The sequence below is a fragment of the Actinia tenebrosa genome, unplaced genomic scaffold (assembly GCF_029948245.1).
Source record: "Actinia tenebrosa isolate PJP-AT-01 unplaced genomic scaffold, QUT_ActTen_1.0 PGA_scaffold4__44_contigs__length_22323623, whole genome shotgun sequence".
Lineage (NCBI taxonomy): Eukaryota > Metazoa > Cnidaria > Anthozoa > Actiniaria > Actiniidae > Actinia > Actinia tenebrosa.
In genome coordinates this window covers 7,516,950-7,529,705 of record NW_028292581.1, presented here as the reverse complement: position 1 = coordinate 7,529,705, position 12,756 = coordinate 7,516,950, and the positions used below count along the sequence as shown (strand labels likewise).

Genomic DNA, 12,756 nt, shown 5'->3' with positions numbered 1-12,756 from the left:
TTAAATTTAAAAAAAAAGAATTTCATTTCCATTTGTTTCTGAAGTGGCGTTAATGTGTCAGCTAAAACTAATCAAGACTGACTTCTAAGAGTTGGACTAATTGCATCATCATTCACACTTGTCAATGTGAATGCTTCAAGAAAAGGAGTGCCATCCTCTAGAAAAGAAAAGAAAAAGATCACCTGCAGTATTGACTAAATTTCTATTTCATGTCGCCGAGGGCAGCTGAGCATTTTATTTATTCCTTGACAAGTTGTCCGTTGGCACATTTCGTCCATTTCTTGACTGACAAACGACGCCAGTTACATGGAAATCCAAGCAGTTTCTTCCATTAGTAAGATCCAATTATAACAACCCTAAGTAAAGAGAATAGATGATCGTTTGTCAGACAGAATTATTCATCCCATAAGAGGCTTTGCAGTACTTGTGGATCGATTAGATACCAAATTGGAAAAACTCCTGCTATTGGTTCATAGGTCTGTCATGTGGGTATTCATTCAAGTAGAGTGCAATATAAAGTGTCTTGTTGTAGATCTTTGTTTCACACTTCAATAGAGGTTGAGACATTAGAACAGTGTAGTATAAAAAGCTCTTCGATTCTGTTGCGGTTTGTTTCGCATTAAACCGCACTACATAATTCGCTTGAAAGGTGTTGGTAAATGATAACATATATTTTGAGGTGTTCAACTACTTTCCTCACACGTTGGCTAACACGCACAAAGTATTTGGTTACCAAGGTTTGAAAAAAAGTGAGTACAGGAAAACGTTTAAAGCCGATAAACACTTTGAATTTTATGCATAGTCTTTTTATCCACGAATTCAGAAAAAAAACTATATTCTTATACGAACAAAATAATTATATATATCATATATAATTTATATATAATATATGAATTATATAGTAAAGATTGGATTAAAGACGAGATCTCGTCTTTAATCCAATCTTTACTATATATCTATTGCTCTGCATCCCTACGCATCGAGCACTGTTTCAACAGTATAGACCACATTACATACTTTGTAATATATGTATTATATATATTTTTTCGTGGTATGGTTTCGAAGACAAATTAAGAAAATAGAAAACTTAATACAAAATGTAGCTCAATTGCTATTTTATGTTATTTTTGAGTTACGCAAGTGTAGGAGTTCAGTGCATTATATCTATAGAATTTACTTAAGCGATTCTTAGACACGTTCCATAAGTGCTGCAAATCAGTACTTTACATTATCTCGAAAGGCGATGAATATTCGAACTGTCTATTAACTGTATCGTCTTGCATTTACTACATTCTATTTACTTACGATCTTGAGCCACATTACTACAAAAGAAAAAACATCATCAATTTGGAAAATGTTCCGGTTTTCACATAAATAGGTTTCATTTCCTCTGCTCTTGTGAATAAATCAGTTATAGAGTTATAAATATTATAGAGTAGAGTTAGCGAGGTGATAATAGAAGGACGTGGCTGATGGCTTGCTAATGGTTCGAAGAAAGTGTATTCATAACGATTCTTTTTTTTTTTTTTACGTTAATTTTCTTCATCTATTTTTCTCTTTTTATCTACCTTTGTTTCTTTAATTCTTTCTTTAATTTGTTTTCTCTTCCTTCCTCCCCTTTTCGCTGTTAATTTTATTCTTTTTTTTTTTTTTTTTTGTCTTTACTACATTTTTGCTATTCCTTCTTTTCTTTCATCCATCACTCCAAAGATTAATTCCGTCACGTTTCATTCATTCATTCACTCTTTCAATCGGCAATCCATTCAAAAGACCCAGACTTATGTACGCCACGAATCTATTTAGTATTTCCTCTGGCTCAGTTCACGAAATTAAAATCATCTCCCTTTTAACGCTTCGTGCTATTAGCAATACCTATTAGTTAATCTCAACGAGTTCCTAGATTTTTCACATTTACTCTTTACTTAGAACACAGTTATTAACTATGCTTAGAATTCTATCAAACATGTAATAGCAAATAATATGAATCCATGCAAATGAGATGCAAATGAGACACCAAGCATTGTATCGACCCGATAGCCTTACTCGTATGATACTCAAAACAAAAGAATTTCTCATTGCGGGCTCAACTGTAATAACAGCTAATAGCTAAAATGAAACAAAAATGACTCCTGACTGTGGAAGAGGAGACTGAAAATATGGTTTAGCAGGAACTACTGGAGTCCTAAATCTCTTATCCTAGCAAAAGGTTGACACTGCGACCATATTGGTTGACGACGATGATGATGACGATCCTGCATTTATTTAACGAGGGCAGCACGTAATGGGGTAAAGAAGTAATAAACTTGTGCCGGGCCCCTCAAACAAGTTCTTTGTCGGTTACCTTAGTAATTAAGCCGTATTTTGGTGTGCAACCATATGACTCAAAATCCCTTGAGATATTAATAACAATGACTAAACAGCCGCCATGTTGGTTGATCTAACGAGAGAAGCTAATGAGGAATGCTATGTTATCGTTAACCAATATGGCGGCTATGACGTAACCTACGGCACCCCAAGAAAAAGGACTTATCCTCTAACAGCTTATTAATCGTGTCCAAAGTAAATATTTGACAAGAACACTCTTAAAGATAAAATCAAAAACAGGAACAGGAACCCTATCAGATCTAATCATCACGACATACGCTTAAGGTGGCTGGCTACATTAGAAAAATGAAGAGAAAACTTTACAAGAAAGCTGCTTTATACAGAATTCAACGCTGGTTTGAAATAAAGAAAGAACTGAATTGAGGTATCTTGAGCTCGTTTTCGAGATATTGAATTTTGAATACTACCATCTTGATGTCAAGTTTTCGACATGTTAAAAAGCGCAAAGTCCATCAGCAAAATGGGATACAAATAGTTGTACAGGAATAACATCTCTTCTAAAGAAGCCGACAACTTCCCTTACATCTGAGTGCTTTCACAGCTGTACAATCATAGCCCAGGCATAAAGTAATATCTATTCTTACAACCCCTGCCTGACCAATAAATTAATCAACTTCTAGATCTCCGGCGCCAAAGATGTGCGAGGATGTCAAATGTCCACTTTATTCTTCTCGTTCAACTTCCATACTTCCATACTTTATAGACACAGAAGTTTTGAGGAAGCCGCCTCCTTATTTCTATGAAACAATCATGGTATCAACAAAAGGGGATTCAAGTATGTAGTCTTACCGTCAAGTAAGACAGATGTTACAACAGCTTTTTTCATAGTTTTTGCCTCTTCTCCTCACGCAAGCAGCTTTTTGAGGTAACCGAATTAAACTGCTACAGGATGGAGGTCTTTTACACCTGTCGAGACAAAAAAAAAAAAACGGTTTTGGTTTGGTCTTCACCTGAAAAAGGGACATTTTTGATACGAATCCAGAAAATGCATTTTAAATATCATTTTAGACCAGTGATTATGCTCGAGCGCTGATTACTGATGAGTTTCCCAAAGTTTGCCAGAGCGGAAGTACTACTTAAGCAATTTTTTTATCCCGAATTTCGTCTTTTCTTTTATATCTAAGTTCAAGATTATACCATAACAATTATACACCTCAGACTTGGTGAATAGGGAAAATATTTCCCTCCACCGCTCGAAGACTCGTTGCTTGGTAAATATTCACCGATAATCTATCAATTTGTCTTCGGCGAATAATTGTCAATTAAACCTCTTTTCTAGCAAAATATAGATAGCAAAAACCGTAATAAAAAACAAGCTTTTCGTGCGTGTTATCGTATGGATGACGACAAATTAAAGAAAGAAAAAACAACAAACGAAAAAAAACAAACAAACAAAAGAAAAAACTGAGGATACTTCCGATATTATTCAAGATGTCGGACGAGTAGCCTCCTTCGCAGCCGTTCTTAGGGTCGTCACGCAACGTTTCCCTCCCCACAAACGTCTGCTTACTTGAGCCGAACATTCCTTTCCAATTGTTATCGATGCGACATCATGGGCCAATCAAAATTGGCCTATTGTCTTATCAAGAGCCAATCAAATCCTACGTTAGAAATTTTGCGACAACGTGAAAGGAATGCCGCGTGCTGTCCAAATTTGCTTTGGAATTATTTTGAAAGGCGACAACTAGCGACAAAGAAGATAAATCGAAGAAGTGTAAATATTGATGAGTTGCGACATTACTACGACGATGTTGTTTTCCGATTCTCTGATGTTCAGAACGTCAAAACATAGTGCAGTGGCAGGGCTTGATAAATAAGCGATTTACCATAACCAGTTGGTAGATTTTTTTTAGTTGAATGTATGCTATTGGATGTATTTTACAAGAGAAAATGCGTGACATAACCGGGGTCAAGCTAGAAAATCGTCTCTCCTTAAAATAAAACAGAACCTGTCAAAAAAAACGGAAGTTGATTTGAAAACCCCGCGCTTTCCTGAACATTTTGGTATATAATTCATAGGAATTTGTTAAAATTTAGAATCGTATTTTTGCTGATTTTATAAGCTCATACTATCTTTTGGCTATGCATTCGCATCTTATGGTTTCTCAGGATTCGTAGCCTCGAAAACACGCTAACTGCGGCCATTTAGGACGTTGTGTCACACAGTTTACTTGTGCTATATAACTTTACTTTTAAACACAACCTTTTGCTTTGGAAAGAAACCGAAAAGAGCAAATACTCCAAATGAATAGGCAATTTTTTCCAATGAACACTACAAACACGCTGAAACACTTCTTCCAAGGATGCCATATTTGTTCTGTGGCTTTCCGCGAAATATCGACCAATCAGCATGAACCTTCTCGTTTTTAGTAGGTTCGTGCTGATTGGTCAATTTTGGGAAAGGAATGTTCGGCTCAAGTAAGCAGACGTTTGTGGGGAGGGAAATGTTGCGTGACGACCCTAAGAACGGCTGCAAAGGAGGCTATCGGACGAGCTGATTCTTATCATATTTTATAAATAGCAAATTTATTGGTTGCGTTCGTTTTATTTTCATTTCTGTCGTACGTGGAATTAAGGAATGTTGACTTTTGCTGGGTGTCGCAGGAAAACTGCACACTACTTGAGAAGCAACACTATACCTCGCGAACATGTAGAATAGGAAAAAAGGATTTTAACAGAAAGAGCAGGACGTTTATTGACATGTTAGCAGGGGTCTTGCTAGCTTCTTCCCTGAACAATTTGCTTCTTTACTTGCCTGCTTGTCTGTCTGTCTGTCTGTCCATCCGTCACTCGCCTTGCTATACCTTGTCTGTTTGTCTGTTTATGGTAAAAATATACAGTCAAATTAAAACTGCTTGAACATTAATATGTCTTGAAAGTTAACGCGTCCGTTTACTCATTTATTTGATACCAGACCGCAATATCATGTTCTATAAAGCTAGCATATTAAAATGTATTCGTTAACTCTACGTCATGTGGTGAACCTCAATAACCTTTTAGCAAGAGGAAGTGTCATAATTAGCCGGTAGTGAGACAAACACCGCCGCTCATAGGAGCAGTTATAACTACACACTTTATCGTGTAGCTGACAAGCCTTATTTTTGACATGCACCGACTGGATATTAACTTCCATTGGTTTTGCTTGGATGTAAGAACGAATGGCTATAAGAAAGGTATGGAAAAAGCCTCTTGAAAGGTAGAAAAAAATTGGTCTCACGCTATTATCACCTTTTGACTGAACTATGAGAGCGTTCTCTTTTTCTCCTAGTTCTTCTTCCATTATTCCTATTCTCATCCTCTTGTTTTAAAACTTAACTTATCATCGAAACGTTTAGTTTATAATTATGACACCAACCTACAAAACAACACTTGACACATAAAACCCAACATTGATTTCACAAAGATTCTGTCATTCTTCTGAATTCGATTTTTCTAAGCATTTTAATCCTCGCCTTAAATTAATTATCTCTACGAAAAAAACTTAGAATAGTTACATAATTTAAAACAGTGACATTTTTCGGTTATATTACATCGATAATTAAAAAAAGCCTTGATTTTTTATTTCAGTATTTTGTTTTATTTTTCCTCCCAAAAATAATGAATTCCTAGCCTATAATTATGCATACTAAAGTGCCTGATGTTAATCATTATCAGCTGGCTTCTTTCTTGTGGTTGCGCTAAAAGTAATATACACTTAGGTTTGATGGGACTGTTCAAACATTGATATTCATTAAAAAGATCCCACACGCGATAATTGAACCAGTCATGTACATTGAATCAATCTGAATCTATTACCACCTTTTAGACTATTGCAACACCAATTAATGGACTTCTGTCCCAGTACTTTTTTTTTGTCTACCTTAATTTTCCCAAAACTTAAAATACTGGAAACGGTTGCACGAAGGGTGGATAGCGCTATCCGACGGATAAATCCGATAATGTATTTAATAGAACAGCATTGGCTTATCCGCTGGATAAGGATTTATACATTGGATAGAGCTATCCACCTTTCGTACAACTGTATGGGCCCTAATTTATAATTATTTAAATCAGGTTTTTTTCAGTTTTTTTTCTTCAATTTTTTGAAAATAATTATCAATTAAACACCTTGAACCGAATATTCGTTAGTATTAGTTATTCACAGGATAAGCACTAAAGAGCGGATAAAAGTTCTATGCATAGGATAAAATCCCATAGATAACTTCTATTCGTCGAATCTCGCCATCTGGACAAAGTTGAACCTGTTGTGCGAATGGTGGACAGCACTGGTCAAGACTCGTACCAAGTCGTTTCTCTTGTCTTATTGATCTCACGCTGTAGTTGATGGGAAGGATTTTGTGAGTTCGCCGTGCATCAAGGGAAGGAAGAGAAAAGCCATCGCGCGCATTAAGAAAGTGACGACCGGGTACGAGTCTGGTGCTGGTCGATGCTCGGGTCGATGCTGTTATCCAATAAATATATACACTGGATTAGATTTATCCGTCGTCGGCTATAGAGCGTTTTCACGTGACGTCACAGCGGCCATTATGGGGTACCAAAACAATACATTTTCTATCCTCCGGGAATTGAACTTTATTTTTATGCAAGCACTTCTCACGTGAGTGAAAACGCTCTATAGCCTATGTCACCCTTCTATTGCCTTTACGGATTTGAGAAAGGGACTGGGAACGAGTGTAGAAATATTAACCTATTTTTACTCGACCCCAGTCCCTTCCTCAATTCCGGAAATTAAAAGTATAACAAGTGATAAAACAGCCTGCTGATATTCTCTGTTGATTCCATTTAGTTATTCTATATTATCATATAATGCCGGCGACGATTGCACGATATTATTTTATGAAGAAAGCCCAAACTTGGAACTGCCCACCATTACCGATAAGTCTTAATCCCGGTATTTACATAAGTGTTCACTTAAAGATAAACTCTAAAAACATTGTCAAACGTGTGATATTTATCGCTTATTCTATTAACAAAACATATAGCTGTCAATGTAGTAACGCAATATTAAAGCTATACACATTATTGAAACTTGCTAGCCTGAGAAGTCTAATCACACTCGAAGTCCGCAGTCGAGTTTAGCAAATGGTTCATCCCAAATGAAAAGAAGTTTCTAAATTACAAAATATTTAATTTGATTATTTAGTAATGCTTCATTATTCAAAAACAATTTTGGGGTTAGGAAATTAAACTTGAAAAATATAGGTCAATAATAACGCATGCTTAAAGTAGAGATTAATATAAATTACTTTTAACATCGTTTTTATATTTGACTGCGTGGTTTAGATAATAGATTTTAATCCCATTTTACACTTTCTTTTCTGCTATACATTTGCCTTCTCTAGTATAGGCATTAATAGCTTATTTTTTTCTAATCCTCAGAAGCTCGACTACAGCCGTCGTTAATAAGAGAGATATACATTTTCTAGATTGCTATACTAATATGTATTGTGATATATACTTTTCAATGGTAGGCCCTGGCTAAACGAGGAAACATGTTTCCCTAAATGTTCCCTAAGGTGGCAAAACTGTCAGGAAACATCGGGAAACATTTTTTCCATGCGTCTTGGAAACATGAAACGTTTCTGCCTCACAGCAAAAACATTTTTTGCGTCTTGGAAGCAAAATTTGTTGCACGCAGCAATGTTTCGCATGTGGCTAAACTTGGAAACATCGAGGAAACATACGCGCGGGAAACATGTTTCTGGAAACACGTTTCCTCGTTTAGCCAGGGCCGTACAAATAACGTTCAATGTTCGGTTCTTTCTCGTGCTTTCATGTATGCTTTTGATTGACTGTGGTTTGCCAAAGAGTATAATTGTTTATTTTAAAATCAAACAATTCGTAGCTCTTTAAAAGACAAACACCTTTGAAATTATAATCTCAAACATCTGTTAACCATGCATTAGATCATTTATACAAACACAGTTTTCCTTCAAATCCAACTTAATTTTGAGTGCTAACTTTTCAAACGTACATAAACATGCAAAAATCTTATAAAAGTTTCGAAGGCCGAAAACAGATTTTCCTTCCAATAGTTTCTTCTGATAATTTAAATATCGTGAAAAATTTCGAGGTTTGACAACCCGAAAACAAACAGTGCTTGATAAAAATACAAATTCTAAATTTCAATTAAATCTATTCATCACTAATCGAAAATAATGTCAATACTTTTTAATATTGAAATGAAAAAAAGAGTTTTCTACTAGTTATTGATGACTGTTATCTATTATTAAGGGATCGATTGCCGACGAGCGTGCTCGGAGTTTCTCAATCATGTACGTTTCTAGCTAAAACTCTTAATCAAAAGCTCAATTACCGAAGGCGTTATGAAGTTTTTAGGTTAGTTTTCGTCGCTTTTTATTCGAAAACATGTTGATATGCTTTCTTTCATTATACATGACTATCATCTAACATGAAAATTGTGATTTCAAAACTTTATCATTTTTTAAAAATAGTAGGCACTGAGTCATCTCAAAACCAATTTTTGTGTGTGAAAATTTCGTTTGTGTGAAATTTTTGAATACTTTTTTTCACATCTTTCATCATTGACCGTTTAGCATAACCAGGCAGGGAGGAGATCTCCGTTAGACAGCAGGCTAAGTTCACGAAACATAGGAATAATACTGATTAGAAAAGAAGATCAGAATACACCTAACTTTGAGGTTTGTATCTCAGTTTATAGACCGGAAGAGCAACCAAAACTATATAGCTCCGCCAAAGTTCTCGTTAAAAGAGGTTTTAGATACAAAGATAGGAGCGATTGATTGTGCTCATGATTTCAGTAGTTATAGGTCCGCCACTCAGGGTCTTAAAATAACTGAGAAGGTGCTGCCTTTGTAATTACATCTTCAAATGGTTAGACCTTTCAAGTTTTCTCGGAAAAGGACTTAAAACCGTAGGCTCTGTCTCCAAACCCTTCCTAACCTACAGTAAATGGGGGACATAAAAGAGCCTATTGAATTATTCGTGTAAGAGTAGGGGATTGTCTCCCGGTTCAACAGCCTATCCCAATTTGGAGGCATAACACTGATGTACTAACGAATCACTCATGATTGTAAGCTGCACGGCTGCTACTAGTGCCTTAATATGCAGCCCGTAAAGTCCTCTGCTCATAAATGTAAAGCGCATTGAGACAATGTGAAATGCGCTATATAAGAACCCCATTATTATTATTATATTATTCTATAGGTCCGCCATCTCGGTGTCCCATTAAGAGGAACAAACATTGGCGGCTAAGTAAGACATTCTTAAAATCATGTTTATATTGCAACCACTTTAATATTCCAATAACAAAAATCATCAAAATAAATGTTCAAATCTTCTAATAAGTTAAAAACAGATTTTCCTATTTCTAATGCTTTGAAAATAGTTCTTATTGAAATTTGAAGGGGGAAAACCTTACTATTGATCATCTTTGAACGATTTTTTCCCAACTACAATGATATCTATAGGCACTAAAAGCGTATCAATTTTCTTCACTGACAGATTACTACCAAACGAACGATGTTGTATTTACCTTTTCTTTTGTTCAATAGTAAACATAGGAGATCGTCTCTTAATCTCGAGTGCTAGTCTGTTTCCGGGTACACACAGGAAATCATTTGCTCAATAGGAATATAATGTTATCGTCACGATTATCCAACCATTCCGCGCTTGATCTCTTTCTGGCGCACGTACAACCGTCGCCAAAATCATAAGATAATTTTAAAAAGCAAGTGAATCAGTCTATTGGTTATTTGAGGGTTTTTAATTTGGCCAGATATCAAAATATATTTTAGTATAAAGTGCCATTTGATAAGCAAGTGTTGGTTTTGAAGTCGAGATTCATGTGCTAGGAGAAGTTGGCCAGCACTTCCAGGTTAATTGAAAGACATTTTCCATCAAGAAGAAAATGAAGTAAGTGCAAAGAGTACCAAAGTTTCTCGTCTACACCATAGCTATGTCTTCGCATAGTTCTTTGCTTTCATGTTTCACTTTCTAATGGTTTTTTTCTTTTGTCGCTACTTGTTTTTGTTCGTATCTACCACTCCTCGGTCGTATTGCCATTCCTCCTTTTTCTGTATCTGATTCTTATTCACTATCTTTACTCCTATTTTTCTGGAATACGATGGATTGTAAATATGGCGGCACTGTGTATTAGTGCACAGTTAACAGACAAAGCACAAACTGCATCGTCCAAGTATATAATAATATCTTAATTCCGCCTCGCCAAAACCATTCGATCCTGGGAATAAACCTGGTCTTCCAACATATGACACTGAAACAGTTGCAAAGAATAAACTTTCAATACTCATTTTCATTTTTTATGGATAATGCAATTTTTTTTACCACTCAATGCACAAACGTACTGCATCGTCAAAGTATATAATAATATCTTAATTCCGCCTCGCCAAAACCATTCGATCCAGGGGGAAAAACCTAGTCTTCAAACATATGACACTGAAACAGTTGCAAAGAATAAACTTTCAATACTCATTTCATTATTTATGGACAATGCAATTTTTTTTACCACTCGAGAATAGACTCCGTCTTCGTCTTCGCTGGAGTGTCTTTTTGAACAACATAATGTTAATACTTTAAGACCATCATGAAGAAAAATACGTTTAATAAGCTCAATAGCTGACTGTTCCTGATACGTTGTCTCAGTCACTCAGTCATGATTAACTATACTGCCTAATTAATTAAGCACTTCTTTACGAACTAAACAAGAATTTATCAGAAAATCTATCATTTATCATATTCTACGTGGGAAATTACTTTTCTAACTTTTGCGATAAAACGAGACTAATTTACAAACTTTAATTAGTCTTGGCGTATCTTCAAACCACTTGTATACTCAGTCAAAGCGGTATTATATGGATAAGTCATAACTCGGCATCATTCATAATAATATATTTTATTAATTTACTCATTAAAGCCTTTAAAAAGCTGTTTAAAAAGGATATTATTGGTTGAAATTATTTTAATTAAGAACTTTCGGGCTTGGAGGTTTCATGTTTAATTATTTTGGCTATCAATTTATATTTATTTGTTATTGCAAAAATATTCTTTTAAATACTAATAGTTTAAGTGCATTTTCAGCCGAAAAGAAGACATTTCTAGTTGCGTGTTACAATTTAGTTTGGGAAAAGTAAATCAACTAATGAAATGCTTACTTTGCGCATTTTCCTATCAAAAATCGGCACGACCACTACCACTACCACTACCACTACCACTACCACTACCACTACCACTACCACTATCACTACCACTATCACTACCACTACCACTACCACTACCACTACCACTACACTACCACTACCACTACCACTACCACTACCACTACCACTACCACTACCACTACCACTACCACTACCACTACCACTACCACTACCACTACCACTACCTACCACTACCACTACCACTACCACTACCACTACCACTACCACTACCACTACCACTACCACTACCACTACCACTACCACTACCACTACCACTACCACTACCACTACCACTACCACTACCACTACCACTACCACTGGGCCCCTTATAGAATAGTAAGTACATTACATATTTTACAACATCTCACGTAAATAACACGTTCTGATTGGCCGACAGCCATGTTTAATAAGAGGACAGGCACATAGACGACGCTCTTGGTTCCACTGAGTTTTGAACATTTAAAAACGTCATCTATGATCAATATGAGAACAGTCAATGGAAATCTATGTGCGATTTTTTAAGTAGTTGACACTATTTATTTCCCTTGTTTTCGTTAGTTGCATTGTTAACTTTAATTTTATTCACTAATTATAAACTTTGTTTCACGTGCCAAATAAAATCACTCTAGTAATTAATACTAAAACGCGAGTCTTTATTGACTGAAGTAAGTAAAGTAAAGGACATTGACCTACGTACGATTAATTGCAAAGTTTTCTATTAGACTTAACGTTGTTGGGGTTACGGGGTATTTCTTTAGTACCCTTCCGAAATATTATCTGAATCGAAACAAATCAGCCAATTATAACCAAGCATGCAGTTGCCATGAAAACACCGAGAATAGAAACGAAGTTGAGAAAAATTTGACGAATTTTACGCCAATTAACCTTGTTTACTCAATCAGTTATTTTTTTTATCACACGTCCTTCGTTGTTTGGCCGCCATCTTTAAATAGCAATTAAAACTACCTACCTGAGGTTAATCAAACAAGGTTTGAAACACACGTTGCGAAGGGCCATTTGAGTTTAGACCATTCTTTTAACCCCTCTATTAGCAGAGTAAGCTTTGGCAAAAAGACCCGAGTAAACTAGTGTGGGAAGTTTAGTAGCAGACGCTTTAAGAAACGAAAATGCGAGAATACTTTTCTACTTTTCCTACTTTTCATTTTTTTAA

The 12,756-nt window shown here is 35.7% G+C and overlaps 2 protein-coding genes across 3 annotated transcripts in view; one reads left to right on the top strand and one right to left on the bottom strand.

The window, feature by feature from the left end:
- LOC116297367 (galanin receptor type 1) overlaps positions 1 to 12,756 on the top strand; it is a 43,102-nt gene that overhangs the window by 13,930 nt on the left and 16,416 nt on the right. The window lies entirely within an intron of this gene.
- Positions 1,616 to 12,756, bottom strand: part of LOC116297368 (uncharacterized) — a 38,098-nt gene continuing 26,957 nt past the window's right edge. Inside the window, exons 6-7 of one of the 2 annotated variants that reach the window (XR_016121198.1) lie at positions 5,141 to 5,202; positions 1,616 to 3,291 (exon numbers count right to left, since the gene is read on the bottom strand). The gene's annotated coding sequence lies outside the window, so the exon portion shown is untranslated. The remainder of the gene's footprint in view (positions 3,292 to 5,140; positions 5,203 to 12,756) is intronic. The other variant, XR_016121199.1, reaches the window with a different exon arrangement.